We start from the raw sequence: 21,754 nt of genomic DNA, 5'->3' as shown, positions 1-21,754 counted from the left end.
AGCACCCCTTTCTTCTGAAGACGTGAAAGAGCACCCATTCAGGTCTTTGTACTTCTGCTCAGGTGGCCTCAACAGATATACCAAGGGTTATTTGGGCGGCAGCAGGGGGCAAGTCTGTTCCTGCTTAACAGGAAAGATCTCCCTTAGCAGTTAATGCTCCTAAATTCTTGATAGAAAAGACATCACTCTTCTTTCACAGCCGAGGCTCTTCTGTGGGATGCTCCCCAGTTGACTCGTCTATGTGTAACTGAAACATATGCGTGTGTATGTGTGAGTAAGGTATTTTTATTTAGGCACCATACAGTGGTGCCTCGCAAGACGAAATTAATCCGTTCTGTGAGGCTCTTCGTATAGCGGTTTTTTCATCTTGCTTAGCAAGCCCATTGACACCTTAGCGGATTAGCGCTATTAGCAGTTTAGCGGCTTTTAGCAATCAGCTGTTAAGCGGCTTATCAGCAGATCAGCTGATAAGTGGCTTAGCGGCTTAGGGAAAGGGGGGGAGGGGGGAAAACCCGCAGGAACTCGCAAGACATTTTCGTCTTGCGAAGCAAGCCCATAGGGAAATTCGTTTTGCGAAGCGCCTCCAAAACGGAAAACCCTTTCGTCTAGCGGGTTTTCCATCTTGCGAGGCGTTCATCTTGCGGGGTACCACTGTACACACAAACAAACCTCTCAGTGAACAGGGCACACAGATAAGGAAGATTCATGCAACTGCGGTTGCAATATTTACAGATATATCATAACTAAATGGGCAAGTACCACAGAGACACAGATTCCTACAAATGGGAACAAACATTCATCAGATTATAACAAACAAGCCACTCCTGCTTCATATTGTGTAGAATTGTCCTTCAATAACTGTTGTCCTTTAGTCATGTCCAACTCTTCGTGACACCATGGACCAGAGCATGCCAGGCACTCCTGTCTTCCACTGCCTCCCACAGTTTGGTTATACTCATGTTCGTAACTTTGAGAACACTGTCCAACCATCTCGTCCTCTGTCGTCCCCTTCTCCTTGTGCCCTCCACCTTTCCCAACATCAGGGTCTTTTCCAGGGAGTCTTCTCCTCTTGTGAGGTGGCCAAAGTCTTGGAGCCTCAGCTTCAGGATCTGTCCTTCCAGTGAGCACTCAGGGCTGATTTCCTTCAGAATGGAGAGGTTTGATCTTCTTGCAGTCCATGGGACTCTCAAAAGTCTCCTCCAGCACCATAATTCAAAAGCATCAATAACCACTAACATGTTTAATATCATTCTCATATATATATAATATATACATATATATTAGACCACAGCGCCACCCAAACCTAGCAGTTTGAAAGCACGCCAGTGACAACCCAGTCTATTGATCAGTAATAGGGACACGGGTGGGGCTGTGGTCTAAACCCCTGAGCCTCTTGGGGTTGCCGATAGAAAGGTTGGCAGTTCGAACCCGTGCGACGGGGTGAGCTCCCATTGCTCTGTTCCAGCTCCTGCCAACCTAGCAGTTCAAAAGCACACCAGCGCAAGTACATAAATAGGTACTGATGCTGTGGGAAGGTAAACAGTGTTTCCATGCGCTCTGGTTTCCGTCACGGTGTCCCGTTGCGCCAGAAGCGGTTTAGTCCTGCTGGCCGCATGACCCGGAAAGCTGTCTGTGGACAAACGCTGGCTCCCTCGGCCTGAAAGCAAGATGAGCGCTGCAACCCCATAGTTGAATTCGACTGCACTTAACCGTCCAGGGGTCCCTTAACTTTATTTTTATATATATTCTAATTTTAACCAAAGCAGCAGTATTTCTCCTGCAGCACTGAGCTTAAAGTATAGTTTCACCCCAATCCTACCAGTCCTTTCCAATGCCCAACTGATGAGCGAAGTTACGACGAGGTAGCAAATGCACATTCTAAGAACTGGGATGGCTCCAAACACGGATAACATGTCCATTCACAGCAAATACAAATGCAGATTCCATTAACGTTATATTTCTCTGCAACAGAATAGCATGCAAAACCAAGGCTGCTTTCTCATATACAAATAATTTTCAGAATGCTTGTTCCAGGGTATTTCTACACCACGTAGACATCTTCTCTTCTATCACTTCCTATTAAGACAACACTTGCTCTAACTTTTGTAATCTGGAAATAGGTTAACGCTTGATTTACATTAATTTAGAAACATAATAGCTTCTTATTAAATTACACTTAATTACTTCTTCCTAGTGAAAGCAAAACAAACTCAACAAGCTACTTCCAAGTCGCCCTACCAACGTGAGCACTGTGTGTGTGTGTGTGTGTGTGTGTGTGTTTATGACAAAAAGAAAGAGAAAGAGAAAGTATTTGGAAATATCCATTACTGCACATTCCTTAAATCCTATAAGAGACACATTTTTAACAATTGGCATTATGTTCTTAATTACGCCACAGAACTTGGCTTCCAAATATTTCAAGTTATCATAATTCAGTATGCAACAAAACTGCTAGCATTAAGCAACTGGTTGGACTTGTCTAGAGAAGCAGACTCCAGACAATATGGAAATTCTTCAAGAAATGATACAATCCTCCTTCTCTACCCTCATGGCAAAAGGGCCTGATTCTTCTCCTCCCTACTTTACCCTCTTGCTCCATAACATGAGAACAGAGTTGACATTTATTAACGACTGGAAATTTCTTATGGGCTTTCTGCATGAGAGAGAAAATCAACTTGTAATATCTGGATTTGAAGATTGACAAAATACTGGTTTATAGAAGACAGAATGGTTGGATCTTAAGGAATGAATATCATATGTAGCTACAGGACAGAGAACAGGAAGTCCTTTTATTTTATTTCTTCCTTTTCTTTATTTTTTCCCCTTTCTTTTCTTCTTCTCTCAGTTTCTCTTTCTTTAGGTTTCTCCTTTCCTTGTCTTCCTCCTGATCTTGTTCTCTTTTAGACTAAGTAGCTGTTTTGTCTCAGTATATAACAAAAGGATACTTTGTAATGGGTATTTTTTTTTGGGGGGGGGGATACAGTCGTACCTCGGAAGTCGAACAGAATCCATTCCGGAAGTTTCTTCGACTTCCGAAACGTTCAGCTTTCAAAGCGCGGATTCTGATTGGCTGCAGGAAGCTTCTGCAGCCAATCAGAAGCCGCGGAAGCCCGTCGGATGTTCAGCTTCCGAAATAACATTTGAAAACTGGAACAATCACTTCTGGTTTTTGATCGTTTGGAAGCCAAAATGTTCGACTCCCGAGGCGTTCGGGAGCCAAGGTATGACAATATCTGTGTAGCCTCACAGCAGAGCAGAAGCAAATTTAGTCTGAGGAAGTTACAATAACAACGAAGATAACAGTAATAGTTATTAACATAAGTGGACTAATTCACCAAAATGTTTATTTTAGAGGATGTTATCAGGAAAACACATACATAACAAACAAACAAAATCTTCCTTCAATATAGAGGAGCCGTAGGAAAGGCCACAGTAACACAAGAAATGGTTTATTTTAAAAATTAATTCCAACTTACACCAGCAGTATCCTATTTCACTACTTGCTAAATGTTCGTAACACCGACTTTCACAGCTAACGATGACTTTCACAGCTGTCAAATGGAACGTATCTGATTCCACAGTGTCAAGCGGAAATTGAAGGAAAGGGCGATATTATCCCTAGGAAATGGGAAAAGTGACTACACCGAATATTTGTCGGAACAGCTGGTAAATATCCTAACAAGAACCACAATTTTCATTAGCATTTACTTTTTAATTGCAAACTTGACAGAGGTGAATTATCACTTCTTAAATTTAAGGTGTGATGATTCACCTCAATCAGGTTTTTTGGTTTTTAATTCATCTTCCCCATAGACTGTGCTGTACGCAAACCCCACTGACTCGTCAGACAGGTTTCAGCAGAAAATCTTGGCACGAAGACTTTATAAGTCAGCATTTTTAAAAAAGTAAGTTCCTTTCCGGCTTTTTCATTAAATGATCTAACCTCTATTGCAACCAAAACGTTCCAATAGCAAAGGGCAACAAAGGGGAGACACCTGAGACAGATCTACGAATTATCCTTCCCTGCAGTTCCAATATTTACAAATACAACACTTCCTGGGTGGAAAAATGGCAGTCTCACATGCATCCTTAGGAAATTAACAATGTGGCGGAAATTGAGAAAAGGGAAACCTAAAGCGTTGTTAGTGAGGTTTTATGCCCTAATACAAAGCTTTGGTAAAAACAACCGCAAATTATAGGCCCTCCAGGAAAGGGATCTTGGATCTTAATTACTGAAGAAAAACGGCTAAATATGTCGTCTATAATTGACGGTTTCTGCCAATTAGTGAGATGCAGTGTTAACTGTTCGCCCCCCCCCAATGGCATTTAACTAGATGTTTGTAGTAACCAGCAATGTCTTCTGCTGACATCATATGAGATACCTCCCTCCTCCCCCCCCCCAGGCACCCCCCACACCCTACAAAATTGGCCCTGAAGCTGGGAGAACCCCCTGAGCAGTGTTTGCAGTGGGGAGGAGGGGTCATTCCATCCAGCAATCTGAAATCCTTGCCCTGATGCAACGCTTGGAAGCGCACAACGTTGACTTCCTCCCCAAATCACTTGCATCCATTAAAGCAGCTTTTTTCTCCAAGGAAGACGTGGTTTGCCCCCTTCCTCAGTTAATCCCTACAGCAACCCAGTGAGGTCGGCGAAGAAGCTGTGATTGACTCCAAAGTCACCCACTGGGCTGAGGTCCAGTGCCGAGGGCCTTCTGGCGGTTCCCTCATTGCGAGAAGCAAAGCTACAGGGAACCAGGCAGAGGGCCTTCTCAGTGGTGGCACCCGTCTCCCGTCAGATGTCAAGGAGCTTCACGATATTCAAAAATACCCGAAGGAGTGTCTCCACCCCCATCGTTCAGCCCAGACACTGAGGTCCAGCTCTGAGGGCCTTCTGGAGGTTCCCTCTCTGCGAGAAGCAAAGCTACAGGGAACCAGGCACAGGGCCTTCTTGGTAGTGGCACCTGCCCTGTGGAATGCCCTCCCATCAGATGTCAAAGAGATAAACAACTACCTGACATTCAGAAGTCATTTGAAGGCAGCCCTGTTCAGGGAAGTTTATAGTGTGTGACATCTTAGTGTATTTTTGGTCTTTGTGGAAGCCACCCAGAGTGGCTGGGGAAACCCAGCCAGATGGGCGGGGTATAAATAAATTATTATTATTGTTATTGTTATTATTATTATTAGGCAGAGTGAGGATTAGAATCCTGATCTCCCAGGTGCTAGTCTGACACTCTAACCATTATACAACCCTGCCTTCCTAGAGTACTTCTGCTATGGGGCAACTATATCAAATTCCCCAAGTGCCAGGCATGTTTCGCTATTTGCATGGGCCCAACGGAGACCACATGAAGATTATGGCATTTATGCCATACTCTTTAAATTCTTTATTCCAGTTTGTCTGTTTTGTTGGATTGTAGTTGTAGTCAAATGTTTTATATGGGCTTTTAAATTGTTTTAAACCAGGCTTCCTCAACCTTGGCCCTCCAGATGTTTTGAGACTACAATTCCCATCATCCCTGACCACATGTCCTGCTATCTAGGGATCATGGGAGTTGTAGGCCAAAAACATCTGAAGGGCTGAGGTTGAGGAAGCCTGTTTTAAACCACTTAACTATTTCAGATCATAGGGTGACAAATAAGTAAGTTTGGAATGTCACTGTGCAACTATAGCAGGCAAAAAGCAGGCTAGGAATGCCAAGAGCCACAAAAACTGTGCAGAGTGACACATTCTTTCTAAAATGTTTTTCTTTCCTAGGAAAAAACCCCTCAAAACAAGGTCTACAGAACTTACTATTATTTAGTATAAATCTCTAGTACTCTTCAGTTAAAAGCAACAACTCAGGGAAGTTTACAAAAGTGAAGCACAACAATTCAAAACACCCGATCCATTACTTTACATTTCTGTAAGCCAATACACCACATTTTTGAAGCTGAGGTTGCAGTTCCATAGCTGCTTGCCTGAGTGTAAGACCCATTTAATACAGTGGGACTTACCTCTGAGTAGACATAAGGAATGGTTTCTAAGTCAATCAAAACACCTGCGCATGAAGGCTGCACCCACCCACACACACACACTTATTAATAGATTTATAATCTTACAGATAAAATTCAAGGAGAATAAAAATGACTTAGACCTTTGGAATTTCGGTGCAAGACCGTAAGGAGTAAAGCAAGATGGGAGAATGGAAATCAAACTTGCTTGTGTCCATAGTGAGAATTCCCAAATGTAAAAATGTGTATTTTTTTAGTTCTTTGAACCACACCTCCCAAATTTACTTCTCCCCCCCCCCCCAATCCACAAATGGCAGTTATGGGAACCAGTTTCATTTTTACTTGATGATAGTCTCATGTTTATGAAAAGTTTATAACGTGAGTCAGGTTGGTTTCCACTGAATCATCACATCAAAATCTTCAAGCAAAGCAAAAAAGGAAAAGGGGAAAAAATCGGTGCAAAGAAAAATGCCAGCAAGCATTCATCTCTCTACCATGTCGGCCTCGCATCATGCCACAATATACGTAGCCACGACAGCTGTATGCAGCTTCCAGGACTCAGAATCCACATCCCCAAGCAGTCCTAAAATGCAATTTCCATTTGATATATTAGCCAGCTTTCAAATTTAAATATTTTCTGAAAGGTGGTATACAATAGCTGATATAATCAGCTAAAAGGGATATGGGTGGCGCTGTGGTCTAAACCACTGAGCCTTTGGGGCTTGTCGACTGGAAGGCTGGCAGTTCGAATCTGCACGACAGGGTGAGCTCCCATTGCTTCTGCCAGCCTATCAGTTTGAAAGCATACCAGCTAGAGTAGATAAATAGGCAGCAGGAAAGTAAACGGCGTTTCCATGCGCTCTGGCTTCCGTCATGGTGTCCCATTGTGCCAGAAGCAGTTTAGTCCTGCTGGCCACATGACCCAGAAAGCTGTCTGTGGACAAACGCCGGCTCCCTTGGCCTGAAAGCAAGATGAGCGCCGCAACCTCATAGTCACCTTTGACTGGACTTAACCGTCCAGGGGTCTTTTACCTTTCCCTTTTTACCTATAGTCAGCTAAAGGTAATCTCCAAAGTCAAAACCTATTTGAACCATTTCCCCCATCTAGCAATAGTACATTTTCAACTCCATTGAACCAGGCAGTACATTTAAACCATGTGGGTGGTTATTTTTCTGTTACACATTCTATTACCAAGCCAGGAGGAGGAAAACTAACAAGTTACCTGGCTCATTTCTGCATATTAGACTCCTGCACAGAAAAGATCAATGGTTTGCAGCAAGCCTTTCCCATTTTGCTGGGCTGTTCACAACCACAGCAAAAGAAATCTTGCAATGCCAAGCCTTTCCTACCCTCACTATTACTAGTGTGTTTCAAAACGATGTTATGTTGAGCAAACCATTTGCTGTTTGCGAGTAGGAGTGCGCAAACACTATTGTTCCCATTTAAAGTCATCAAACTTGATATACTTATGAAGCAAGATGAGCAGTGTTCGAAATTAGCCAGGTGCTAGGTGCATTTTGCACCTGGCTATCAGCCACTGTGACCAAGAGAAGATGCCTGGACACCAGGATGGAGCCTGACGTCTCGACCATCTGGAGGTGCCTGCCTGGCGATCCCTGGATCTTGACTGTTTTCACACACTTAATACCCTACCCTGTATAATTCTGTTATATTTTATCTGCACAATCAGAACAAATTTCAGGAACCAAAACCAGTCTGAGCAGGAGTTGAAAACAACGTTATAGTTAATTGTTGTCGTTTGTCATTGTGACGTTAACATATATGAGAGAGTGCTGGAGGGGAAATAGTTAAACAGGTTGCACAGTCAGGACCCAGGGGGGTGGAGTCAGTGGGACTATAAAACCAGTCTCTGCGTTAGAGATGCAGTTGATGCCGGTGACTTCCAGGCCGAGGGCATCAAACCAGTCTAGCCCTAGGAGGCTTGGCCGCTGACCTTCGACCACCACCAACCGGAGCAGGCCCGAAAAATCCTTGAAGGCAATCCGGAACCGGCCAACGCCTACCACGGGAATGTCGTTTCCCTGGTAGTCTCTCAGGTGTACGCGGTGAGAGTCGAGTTGCCTTTTGGACACTCTGGGTACCAGTCTTTTGATGGTGCTCCATGACATGATGGACAGGGCAGACCCGGTGTCGATCTCCATGTCACATGGAGCTCCTTCAATGAGCACCGTGACGTTCAGCTTGCGTCGCGTAGGCGAGTCGGTTTGGCCAATCGTGGTCCCAGACGGGCAGCGGCAGTTGGTGAGAGCGAAACAACTTTCCTTGGCAGACTGGAGTGAAGACTTGGACTTGCGAGTCGATGAAGGGGGGGTGTCAGACGGAGCCGATCGGCAGACCTTAGCGATGTGGCCCCTTCTGGAACACTTCCTACAGATGGCGTCTCTGAATCAACACTTGGCACGGGAATGGTTGCCTCCGCAGCCGGCACATTCCGGTTGGCCCTTGGACTTCTGTTGGAACTTCCTGCGCTCCCGCTTTGTCTGGTGCACGTCATCGTCTTCACTGGAGGATGCCTCATCACTGCTGGCCTCTTCATGATGCACCGGAACTGGCTCCCTAGCAAGACGCGGGCTGCTGGACTTGCGGATCTCCTGGGCGGAGCGTTCAGCAGCTTCTGAGGCCACAACCTCCTCAATGGCTTTCTGTAGCATGAGGTCTGGCTTGGCGAGGAGACGCCGTTGCAGATGGATGTCCCGGACCCCGCAGACGATTCGATCCATCAGGGCATCGTCTAAGTCTCGGAACTCACAGTGCATTGCAGCCTGTCGCAGGGCGGTGGTGTAGTTGTTGATTGACTCCCCATCTGCCTGGTTCCGGTGGTAGAACGCATGGCGGGCAGCAATCTTGGACGGCTTTGGTGCGTAGTGGTTGCGGAGCTTCTCTTGGATCGTGTCCCACGGTGTTGCCTGGACTGCTTCAGGCGCAACCAATGCTCGGGCCGTCTCAAACACCTCAGGCCCACAGAGGCTGAGGAATAGGCCCCGCTTCCGATCCTTTGATACTGCTGTCAGCTCGTTGGCTTGGAGGTAGCAGTCGAACCGAGCGAGGTAGGAGTCCCATGATTCAGAGGCTGGCGCAAACGGCGGTAGAGGCACAAGTGAAGCCATGATTCCGATGCCGGCGTGAAGGGCGATGGATGGAACACAGTGCTCTTAGCCAGAACAGTCAGCTCTGAATTGGTTCTGTCCAGTGATTTCGCTCAGTGATTCAGCTCAGTTCAGAGGCTGGCCGCATCTGGCTGTGCTCTGATGTCCATCGATCCCACCTTCGTCGCCAGTGTTAAGTTGTGGGTTGACATAGCAGACGACACAGCGATTTCTCCAAGTAGCTCTTTATTTTGTAAGCTGGAATAGAACTGCCTGCAAACAGCTCAGCCGGCCTGCTTTTATAGGCATCCGGCTGTCAACATTGTAGCAACAACAGCCCAGCGTTTCCCGCCTAAAATAAATGACGTGGACCTGAGTGAAAACTATCTACAGACCTGAGTGAAAACTATATACAGTATCCCCCTGCTGGCCCAGGGTGAAACTTCACTACATAACACTTATCAACCTCCAGATGGGGGGAAAGTCATTCACATCATATGCTTTCGACCATTTCCATGATAAACACTCTGTTTAACAGCAAAGATATATTCAATATGCAGAAGATATGCCGGTGAGTTCAAAACTGAAACATGAATCATTGGAAGGGAGGTAAGGACGGCATTCTACAATAAGAGATACAGATGTCTTAAAAGCAGTTGTGGAGACAACATTAACATGTCCCTCTCCCCATTTTGGATATTTTTATTTATTTTCAAGAATAATATTTAGGTACAGAATAATTAAAATGCCTTCGACAGTAGAGATGTTTGTCATTTTTAAGTCAGTAACAGTTATATAGCAAAGAACATTGACCCCCCTTTTTTTTAAAAAAAAGGTCATAACCAAAAACTAGAAAAAAGTGGGAAGTTAACTTTAAATTCACTGTTAGCTGCGAAAAATGACTAGAATCTATATACCTCAGACATTTATATGCATTATTACATCTCTGATGAGCCATTCCATTTATCAGATATCCCAATATGAAAACTCTAGCATTACAACTGGACCATTTTATAACATGGATATTAAAATCTGGTTTACAGAGTAGTCCAAGTAGTATCTCAAAATTGAAGGGCTACAGTTACTATGAAACACTAAGAAAGTCTGAACTGCAAGACACAGAAGAACAGAGAGAATGACACCTTTTAGGGTGGGCAATATATCACCCAAAACCAGTTTCAAGTGCATATCGTGATATCGACTTCATCATTTCTGACCTGGCAATAATACATCACAAATCATGATGTGTGTGTTTGTGTGTTTGTCCAATGCAAAAACCAGAATGTGGGAAAAACTGTGAAGCCAGCCTCCACATAGCTCCCTCCTGATTTCAGACATTGTGATATATCAGTATACAGTGGTACCTTGGTTTCTCGAACTTAATCCTTTCCGGAAGTCCATTCGACTCCCGAAACGTTCGAAAACCAAGGTGCAGCTTCCGATTGGTGCAGGTGCTCCGGAAACAATAGCTGACAGCCGCATCGGACATTCGGCTTCCGAAAAACGTTAGAAAACCAGAACGGGTTTTCGGCGTTTGGGAGCCGATTTGTTCATCAACTAAGCCGTTCAAGAATCAAGGTTCCACTGTACATCAGTATATTGTGATGTTTAGCTGGTGATATATCGCCCAGCCCTACTTCCTGCCAGACCTGACATGTGTTTCGTTTGCCTCTAAGCTGCTCACAATTTCCTCCAACCAAGCAGTTACATTTGTTCTGCTGTGAACAACCTGTTTCTCCAATGCAGTCACCTGTTTTCCTTCTACAGTCTACTATTAATGGAAAGCTTTTCGCATGAAAAAAACAAATAAAATCATGATAACTGTACAGTCATACCTCATGTTACGTTTGCTTCATGTTACTTTTTTCAGGTTACGTCCCGCAGCGACCCGTAAGCACCAGAAAGGGTTACTTCCGGGTATCGCAAAATGACGAGCAAAATGACGTCACACGCATGCGCAGAAGTGGCAAATCGCAACCTGCATATGCACAGACGCGCAGACGCGGGTTGCGTTCTTTTCATGTTGCGAACGGGCCTCCGGAATGGATCCCGTTTGCAACCAGAGGTACCACTGTACTATTGAAGTGTGTTTCGTTTTTTTCTGAATGAAGATTAGAGACACAGTACTACATGCACATACGCCCACAAAGGAGAACCCTGTCCCTGCATTTCTGTGTAAGTTGCCATCCTCAGCATGTCACCTGACTAGAAGCTCAGAGCAGTGATTCATACAGAGATACAACATGTGATGTTTTCTGAAGATGCAGCAGACTCAGCAGAGGATAAACACGCCAGTGCCCAGAACTCAGCTTCTCCTGTGGATAGGTGCTGAGAGCCAGTGTGGTGTAGTGGTTAAGAGCGGTAGTCTCGTAATCTGGGGAACCGGGTTCGCGTCTCCGCTCCTCCACATGCAGCTGCTGGGTGACCTTGGGCCAGTCACACTTCTTTGAAGTCTCTCAGCCTCACTCACCTCACAGAGTGTTTGTTGTGGGGGAGGAAGGGAAAGGAGAATGTTAGCCGCTTTGAGACTCCTTAAAGGGAGTGAAAGGCGGGATATCAAATACAAACTCCTCTTCTTCTTCTTCTTCTTCTTCTTCTTCTTCTTCTTCTTCTTCTTCTTCTTCTTTAGGCTCACAAAAGTATTGATTCCTTGCTGCCCGGTAGCAGTTTTCCCACGGCACATATGTTGTTTGGGAATTACTGGGCGAGGCATAAAAGAAAATCTCGCAGCATTTCTGGTGTGTCTGTACATATGCGAGGAACAGATTTTGCAGAAATCATAGTCTTTCTTAACAGGTTACATAAGATGTTCACCAGCCAGAAGACTGAAAAGCCTGGTTTCCTGTCTGTAGCAAAGAGCCAAATGGCAAGAAAACAGCAAGATCAAACGGCCAGGCAGCCGATAGTTTGGTCTGAGATGAGCAAGAAAAGGGAGCAAAAAGGCAGGTAAAGAGAGATCTGAGTAGGGGGTAGGGGGAAAGCAGATTTCAGTTTCTGTATTATCCCATCCTACAGATAAGGTAAAGATAAAGGGACCCCTGACCATTAGGTCCAGTCGTGACCGACACTGGGGTTGCGGTGCTCATCTCACTTTACTGGGTGAGGGAGCCAGCATACAGCTTCTGGGTCATGTGGCCAGCATGACTAAGCCGCTTCTGGCAAACCAGAGCAGCGCATGAAAACGCTGTTTACCTTCCCACCGGAGTGGTACCTATTTATCTACTTGCATTTTGACGTGCTTTTGAACTGCTAGGTTGGCAGGAGCAGGGACCAAGCAACGGGAGCTCATCCAGTCGCGGGGATTCGAACCGCCAACCTTCTGATCGGCAAGTCCTAGGCTCTGTGGTTTAACCCACAGCGCCACCCGTGTCCTCATCCTACAGATAGGGGCCAAATAAAACAAGAATATATACTTCAACATGACCCCTGATAGTTCAGTTGGTTAGAGTGTGGTGCTGATAATGCCAAGGTTGTAGGTTTGAAGCTTTGAAGTGGGTCAGAATAGATCAGCATTTCTCAAACTTGGGTCTCCAGCTGTTTTTGGACTTCAACTCCCACCATCCCTAGCTAGGCTCAGGGATGATGGGAACTGTAGTCCAAAAACAGTTTGGGAAACCCTGAACTGGAAATTCCTCAGGATCCCTTACAAGTCAACAATTCTGTGACTAGATTAAAACTTATCAACGCCACTAGCAGCAAGGACAATGAAACCAGTGCTATTGTGGGGTGGTCAAGCTCATATAAAACCCATCGGTGCAATACTGATCTTATAGTAAAATCTGGTTCCCAGAAAATATGGCCAACAGGACATTTTCAAGTCAGTTTTGTTATCCCTGTGTTCCTAACAGGGAGGTTTAGATTTCCTTGCAGTGAAGATCTGAGCCACCATTTATCTATGCATGGGGGGAGTTGAAATTGGTGTCCAGTAAAAACAACTGGGGTTCAAAAGCTTTTGAGCAGCCACCTTCCACGTTGGTCATGGATGAACTTTCAGTTTCACAATATGTTCTTGCCTGCTCTGTACATGATGTGCTCTTCAGCCAGGGCATTTGACAAGCTGTTCTGTCTTGTCTCTTCTCGCCACCACTAGCGCAAGAGGGTTCTGAGTGAGCCCTCTGACAGCATTAGATCTGAAATTGCTAGAAGCAATTGTATTCCCTTTCAACACTACAATTCTATGGTCATGAAAAGTCCAGAACAGTTCGCTGGTTTGCATGACTTTCTATAGGAAAGCGCACCTTGGTTTTGGAATGGATTTCCAAAACGAATTAAGTTTGAGAATCAAGGTACCACTGTATTACATGAATGTAGGAAGTTGTCTTAATTCAGTCAAACAAATGGTTCATCCAGCTCAGCGTTTTCCACTGACTGGCAAGTGGCTCAGCAACATCCAAAGCATTTCATATCCAGACATGCCTGGCTTCTTCACCCACTCACATGATTTTGCTGCTTTAATTTGTACACTGGCCAGGTCTTAATTTCAGGGTGGAAAACAGAAACAGAAAGACCATGAGCTTGATGTGGCAATCCAAAGAATTTAACTCGGCCAAGCCATGTTTCACAGGTATCGTAAAACTGACCTGAACGGTTTCTCTCCCTTTGTTACCAATAGCCTTAGACAATTCAAGATCCCTTTACGACACACGAGTAGCAGTTCCACAAATGTTTAAAACCAAGCCTCTAATGTACCAGATTTTCTGAAAGGTGTATTTGTTAGCAAGGTGCTGTGGGTTAAACCACAGAGCCTAGGACTTGCTGATCAGAAGGTCGGCGGTTCGAATCCCCACAATGGGGTGAGCTCCCATTGCTCAGTCCCTGCTCCTGCCAACCTAGCAGTTCGAAAGCACGTCAAAGTGCAATTAGATAAATAGGTACCGCTCCGGCGGGAAGGTAAACGACGTTTCTGTGTGCTGTTTCTGTGTGCGGCTTAGTCATGCTGGCCACATGACCCGGAAGCTGTACGCCGGCTCCCTCAGCCAATAAAGCGAGATGAGCGCCGCAACCCCAGAGTCGGTCACGACTGGACCTAATGGTCAGGGGTCCCTTTACCTTTTACCATCTCAACAGCACAATGTGGTAACAAGAAACTAGATCTCTGGACGATCATATTGGTGCACGGGAACCAAAAATGATACTATGAACTGAGTTACTCACTTATATCAATGTTACACAATCCACATCCGCTTCAAACAGACCAAAACAGCGGCACTTGGCAAACAACGTAACATCCCAAAGCTACTCTCACTCCTCAGCTTAAAAGCTAACTTGCCAACAAGCCTTTTTATTATTCCTATTATTACTTACAATATTATCTCGCAGGGCTGGATATATTCCTATTTTTATCAGCTTAATCATTTACAGCCAGAATTTGTCCACAACCACTGGACTTAACCACCTCGATTCCTATGCTCCTTCCATCAGGCAGAAGCAGAGGGGAAGAGAAGAAGAGCTATCCCATAATTTCTGCGAATTTTCAGCTCTCTTTAGCTCTCCCTAAACTGTCACCTAGCAGCAGCCATTGCATCCGGCAATTTGAACCATTCAATCCCAGCGAATCATTTTGAGAACAGGTGCCTGAGCTTGAATGAATGAATCTTTATAGGCGTCAGCCATTGGCCATAGCAATGAAACAATAATATAATATACAAAGAATAGAAATAAAAAGTCAATTATGTAAAATACATTTTAGGGTTCTGAATCAGTAGTCAAGTGGTGGATCTTATTCTGACTGCCCCAGCTAAAAACGTTGCAACCTTTGCTGTCACCTGCTCATCTTGATCTGCCAAGAGAAAGGATACTGTGGTAGTGGCTGGGCGACCTGGAATGGACAATAAAAGAGGGGTGATAACCTCATTCCTCAAGTCTTTATAAAGAGTGCAAGCCACAAGGGTATGCACCACCGATTCGGTGCTGCCATCTCCACAGGGACAGAAGCATTTTTCGTATGGAATCTGTTGGAATCAACCCTCAAGTACAGCCGACGGCAATACATTCAATCTTGCGAGAGTAAAAGTGTGTCTGTATTTTAGAATTGCTAGGTTGTGGTGCCTGAGCTAGTTTTCTTCCCTTCTCCTTCCCAATCCCTTCTTCCTTGTCATGTATTTTAGACTGTAAACATTAGGACACAGCTTTTTAATTTATTTTTTACTACAGATGTTTGGAAGCTGCTTTCGGGATTTTCCCCACCCCCCTCAAATTGTTTGGGGTCAAAACAATTTAATGAGATAAATAAAATACTTGTGGTTTTTGCACTGCGGTGGGGTGGCACATATGCCACAAATACGTTGTCCGTAAAAATGGGAGGGAGAGATTAATACTGCCTTCTTCCGCAGGACAGAACCGACATGTTATTTTGTCAATAAATACCACTGCTACCTTTAAAGCGAAAGAAAAATAGTTGATCAATGGATTAGACAAGGAAAAGCTACAAAGATTCCTTTGGATTCCATTTCAGCCATGTTTGTTTTGAGTTTACCTTTTCAACAAGTACAGTAGTTTGGTTTTCTTGGCCTAGCTACCCATGAACACACAGATTAGGGATTTTTGCTTTTGTATGGGCTCATATATATTAGCTATATATTCAAGTTATAGGGATATGGGATCCTTTGTTTTTAGGAGTTTTTCACAGCAATGCTTATCAGACTGAATTTACAACTAAACTGGATTTGACAGTGGAAGTTCTGTATGTTTTACATGTGGAATTGCCCCATTTTCTCAGAACGGGATGTCTGATTTTAACAGCACTAAAACACACACACGCACACACACACACACATGCCTGACATTTATCTCCCTAGCTCTGATATTGGAAATTATTTCAAAGGAGTTAAGGCACGTGGAAAGGGGAGGTATAGGAAGTTCTCTGCATTCCCAATTCATGCGCACTTTTTGTTGTTATAAATGCCACACATGACACTCAAACCTACTGTCATCACATCTCGTTCAGCCCTTATTACTTATGTTTTCAAATCAGTGTTTCGTAACAGCCAACCTAGATTATATTGTTAAACCATATGTTTATTTTTCTATCATGTGTCTACGATGGTTTCTTATTTTGACAGCAACTCATGAGTGAGCAGCTGACACCAACTATTTGAAAAACAAAACCACAATGCACCTATTGAAGAAAGTTTGCATTCTCAGAAGATCCAGTTTATTTAAAGCAATTTATCAAAGTTTTGGGTTAACGGGGACGAGAGAATCTCCACGCTGTGGGCCTGATTAGGGCTGCAAAGGCCTTTTGCTCACCTGGCATTACATGCAATGGCAGGTATGAGGCAGCTAAAGGTGATGCCAGCCCAAAAGGGAGTTTCAGGTGCCACTGATCTGCAGCACCTGTAAACCTCTCTAAAGCCACAACGATCAGTGGATTGTCTGGGCTTCAAAGCACAGTGCAGGGCACTCTACAAGCCTCAACCATAATTTTCAGGAGCATCTCTCTCTCCTCTGCAGAGATTTCAAAGGTGCTCCCTGGGGCTGACTCCCTCAGCCTGCTGTACAAAGGTAATTCAGTGTTCCACCCACTTTTTACTCCAGACGTGCCCAGCACTGGGATACGGTCCCCTGAAGATCGCCCATGATGTAATATGGTCTTCGGGAGAATAAGAAGCTTCCCACACTTAGCTTAACTTTTCTACTTCAGGGGTTGCTGGTATTTGGACACGTGTTTAGAGCTGGAAGAGATGAACTATAGGATTGCAGAGTTGTAAGGGATGCTTTTGAATTATGGTGCTGGAGGAGACTCTTGAGAGTCCCATGGACTGCAAGAAGATCAAACCGATCCATTCTGAAGGAAATCAGCCCTGAGTGCTCACTGGAAGGACAGATCCTGAAGCTGAGGCTCCAGTACTTTGGCCACCTCATGAGAAGAGAAGACTCTGTGGAAAAGACCCTGATGTTGAGAAAGATGGAGGGCACAAGGAGAAGGGGACGACAGAGGATGAGATGGTGGAACAGTGTTCTTGAAGCTACCAGCATGAGTTTGACCAAACTGCGGGAGGCAGTGGAAGACAGGAGTGCCTGTCGTGCTCTGGTCCAGGGGGTCACGAAGAGTTGGGACACAACTAAACGACTAGACAACAACAACAAAGGGACCCCCATGCAATGCAGAAATCGCAACGAAAGAATCCATGACAGATCCACAGGAGGGACGAAAAGGCCAAAGGAGCTCCTCCCCACATTTCTTTAGGAGGAATGTGAAAAGAGGAAAGGATGGGGAGGAAAGACCCCCTCCCTCTTTTTCTTTAATGGAGTCCTTTTTCCCTTTAGGGTGAGAGACACAACACAGACAAGCTTCTTGCAGAAATTCAACTGCCTTCTTTAAATCTGCATGGGGAGTGGGGAAGAGTTGGGGGTGCAGAAGGAAGGCAGGTAATACATAATCTGGTCATTGGGAGATGGAGCAGACTTCCAGCACCCACCTCATCCCGTGGCCTCCCCCTGGCAGGTCAACAAGGATGCTCCAGAGGAGAGAGGTCACCGAATTCATTGCTTTAGCAACGGCAGGTAAAAATAAAAGACAGTCATTAGAAGAAGAAGAAAAACATTTTTAATGCGAAGAGGATGCAAAAGGGAATAGAAAAATCAGGGGCCTACAAAAGCCACAAGAGGAACTTCCTTTGCCAAATGGTTGTCCCTCTGGCTCCTGGGGGTTGACAGAGTTGGAGTCCCAAAGCTAGTGAAGGCCACACGATAAAGAGAGAGAAACCACTCATGGATGTGAAGGTTCGAGAGCAGAGTTAGCATCCCAGTGCCAGAAGCCTTGGTTATATCCTGCCCAGATTACGGCAATGCACTCTACATGGGCTGCCTTTCAAAAGGGCTCGGAAACTTCAACGGGCTCAAAGAGCTGCAGCCAGACCATTGAACAGGGCTGGTTATCATGAGCAGACAACTCCCTCATTACAACAGCTCTGCTGGCTCCCGGACTGTTTCCGGGCACAATTCAAAGTGCTGGTTGTGACCTATAAAGCCCTATATGGCTTAGGTCCAAGCTATCTGATAAACAGTATTCCCTCATACAAACATGCCTGAGATCTGAGGTCTTTGGGAGAAGACCTTTCTCTCGGTCCTCCCAGGCATGCTTGGTCGGGATGCGGAGTGGGGCCTTCTTGGTGGCTGCTCCCAGACTTTGGAGCTCTCTCCCTAGAGAAGCTAGACCGGCTCCCTCCTAGCTGTCCTTCTGCCAACAGGTAAAGAACAGGCTTTTGGGAAGTGACTGCTTTTAATGAGGGGCCTGGTGCCATTTTTGTTGTGATTGCCTGTAGATCATACATAGATCGTATGTGTGTGTCTTTAATTGTTTTTTAATTATTGGATTTTTTTCTATGCTCTTCATAGAACTGTAGAGTTGGAAGGGACCCTGAGGAAAATGCATCTGTCCCATACAAGGATCGAACCTGCAACCTTGGCATTATCAGCACCAAGCTCTGAGCTGTTCTTATTTTATCTGTAAGCCACCTTGAGTCCCTGTCAGGGTATTAATAAATATACAATAATAATAATAATAATAATCACCTAGGAATATGGCACATTTATAAAATCTGACAGGGCCCACCAGGAACCATATAAAGATGATCCAGGGGTAGGATTTAGCCCCCAGTTGGACATTCCTAGTTTAAAGCATAGTAAAGTACCACTGCAAACTGCTTGGACTGAGAATTCTTTATTCACAAACGCAGACCGTGCTATTAACTAGTTTGCGAGTTTGCTAGGTTTGCAAACTAGTCGCAATCAAGATGCTGTACTACCCAAGGCCCAGTTATTTTTAGCAGATACTGCTGCAAAGACATATCTCTTTGGTTTATTAAAGAGTCTGCACCAAAACATGGAACTAAATTCTAGATGTTTTTACAGTTCAAAGCTTTAGGGATCACATTTCTTTATTCGCTTTCAACCTATAAAGGCAGCAAAACAGCACATCCAGAATCGTACTGAGCAGCGTTACATACACAAAAGTGTTATGTACCAAACACAAAAAGTGAACCGGAATATTGCACAACACCAGCAGCACGGCTGGAAGGTACTGGTATGTCCAGTTAATAATATTAGCTCTTGTAGCCAGGTCCCCAAACACAGGTGTAAACAGAAACTGAAAACTGCCTAAATAATTACTCATGAATTACTGCCATATTTTTTTTAGTCAAAATACTACAGAACTCAGCTCACATAGCAACAGACATCATGACACATCATAGCAACTGGCTTATTTCTACGCTTTCCTGAGAAATAATGTTTAGGATTTCTTACACAATTTCCTTCTAGAGTTAAGTCAAATCACACAGGAACTCAAGAGAGGAGTTGGCAGGGAAAAAGCAGATAAGGTAGAAAGTTACCTCAACACCTGCAGAATATATCTCCTTTGTGCTGGCATCCAAGGGGGCCCTTTCAACTAACTAATCCTCCATCTGCCAGGCACAGAGGAAGCCAAAAGTTGGGGGCGGGGACATGGAGAGGGAACATTTGGAGCAAATACTAAGCAGGATTTTTCCCCCACCAGCAATTCAGTTATAATGGCTTTCTCACACCGATAATGAAAAATTGAAACTATTGCTGCAACACATTGGAAATATTCTTGCTAAACATGGCAATGCCCAGTGAAAGCAGATTGCTACCACTTTCCTCAAGACTGATGATTGATGATCTCAAGAAGAAACTGCCTTGTAAAAACCACCACCTAACAAGCAAGCTACTCTTCACAGCATACCCTCCAACATTTTGGTGATGAAAATAGGGACATACTATTCCATAATAATAATTTTTATTATTATTATTTTTGCTCCAGACACTCTGGGCGGCTTCCAACATATATAAAAACATAATAAAACATTAAGCATCAAAAACCTCCTTCTACAGGGCTGCCTTCAAATGTCTTTTCATGGTTACCGGTACTTATCTCCTTGGCTCCGGGGTCGCATAACCCCATACACGCCAACATTTCTCCAATGAAAACAGGGACGTCCTAAGGAAACATTCTGGAGTGAAACCAAAAACTGGGACGGCGTCTGTAAATCCGGGACTGTCCCTGGAAAACAGGGGCACTTGGAGGGCTGTCCTTATAGACAGCAAAATGACAACAAGGCCCGCACAGGTGTGTAGGCTTCCGGTTTCCGCTGTATGCGCAGCAGATGTGACAACAAGCGGCACATCTTCCCCGATGCTCAGCAAGAAAGAATGGGGCTCTGTGTGGCCGCCTTCTTCCCCTCGACAAGCTGCTGCCTCCCCATCCCCACCTGCAAGCGAACGCCGCCCAGCACACCTTGGGCAGGTGAGGACATGCGCGGCGAGGAGGAGGAGGAGGAGACAGCCATTCCCAGGAGGAAACGCGGAGCGAGTAGAAGAGCGCGCGAGACTCTTTTCCCCGCCACCCCTCCCAACCCCACATCAGGAGGGCTGCCGCCGGACGCCCTCCGCTTCCCAAACCCTATACAAAAGAGGGCAGCCCTCGCTTTGGAGAGGCCACCTCGACCCCCTCCGGGCCCGGGCGCAATTCCCACGCGCCCCCTCTCTCTCTCGCCTTCCTGCTCTTTCCAGCCTTCCTTCCCACTCACCCCCAACTTGCCCCAATGCTATGGGGAGGGGAAAGGGCTGCTGCTGCTGCCGGGGAAGTGCGTGGGGGGCGAAACAGCCAGCCCCACGACCTCGACTCTGCATTCGCCCTGGCCGGGTTGCGCGCGCGCGCTCTCTCCCCGCCACCCTCTCCAAAACGAGCCTCTTGGAGGGCGAGCTAAGGGGGTCTCCTAACCGAGGAAGCGCCCCGAGAAGCGGCCGAGCTCTCGTCCGCCTGTCAGCCTGCCCTCCCCACCCGGCCCCCCGCGCTCTCCTCGCCCCGCCTCACCGGCGGCGCTGGCCAGACGCGGGGCTCCCCGTCCGTCGTCGCCTCGGGCGCAGAGACTCCCTCGCGGCCTGGCTCGCTCCGGCGCCGCTTCACGAGCAAGCCGAAATGTCGCTGTTGCTGGCGAGGGAGGAAGCGGCCACCATGTTCCTTTCGGCCCCGCCAGCGGCTGGAGGCGGATCCGAGGCCCGCCCAGGAGGAGGAGGAAAGAGGGCGAAAGGGAGCGCAGGCGCCCCTTAAGCAGCCGGCGCTTCGCAAGGAGGCGCTGAAGAGCTCTGGCTCCTCTAACGGCAGCTGGGAGGACTCTCCGCCGCCCGGACGTCGCCTCCGCTCAGGGCGAGGGCAGGAGGAGCCTTTCCCGGGCACGGGCGCGCCGTCGAAGCGCCAGGGCTGCGCTCCTTGTGCGCTCTGGCGCTCGCCTTGGCCACTGTGCGCTCGCCGTCCCGTTACGCACGTTTACCGGCTGGCTGGGGAGGGCGGGGGGCGGAATGCGGCAGGAAATCCCCCCCCCCCCGCGGCCCCGGCAAACGTGCGCAAGAAGAGGCTGCCCTACTGGGAAGGTTTCCTTTGGCGGGTGGCGAGTGGCCATCATTCTCCTTGGCCGCGCTTAAGCGAGCAGCGGGGAAGGAGGGGAAAAGAAAGCGAGCTAAACGCCGGATCTGGGTTCTCCGGAGCAGAGTTGTGCTTGGGGTGTGGTGGGACACACAGCCATTCACAATGAGATCAGGTGTTAAACAGGTTTGTGTTACTGCCCCAACTCTGTTCATTATTTTCATTGCCATGATCCTACACTTTGTCGAAGGGAAACTCCCCACCGGAGTAG

General features: G+C 46.2%; 1 protein-coding gene across 1 annotated transcript in view; it reads right to left on the bottom strand.

The window, feature by feature from the left end:
* DENND4C (DENN domain containing 4C) overlaps positions 1 to 21,101 on the bottom strand; it is a 92,989-nt gene extending 71,888 nt beyond the window's left edge. The window contains exon 1 of the mRNA XM_079959098.1: positions 20,935 to 21,101. The gene's annotated coding sequence lies outside the window, so the exon portion shown is untranslated. The remainder of the gene's footprint in view (positions 1 to 20,934) is intronic.
* Between the last annotated feature and the right edge of the window lie 653 nt (positions 21,102 to 21,754).

Source organism: Podarcis cretensis, assembly GCF_951804945.1.
Source record: "Podarcis cretensis genome assembly, chromosome: 17".
Classification (NCBI taxonomy): Eukaryota; Metazoa; Chordata; class Lepidosauria; order Squamata; family Lacertidae; genus Podarcis; species Podarcis cretensis.
The sequence above is the reverse complement of the archived record's forward strand: the minus strand, read 5'-3'. Positions and strand labels throughout refer to the sequence as shown.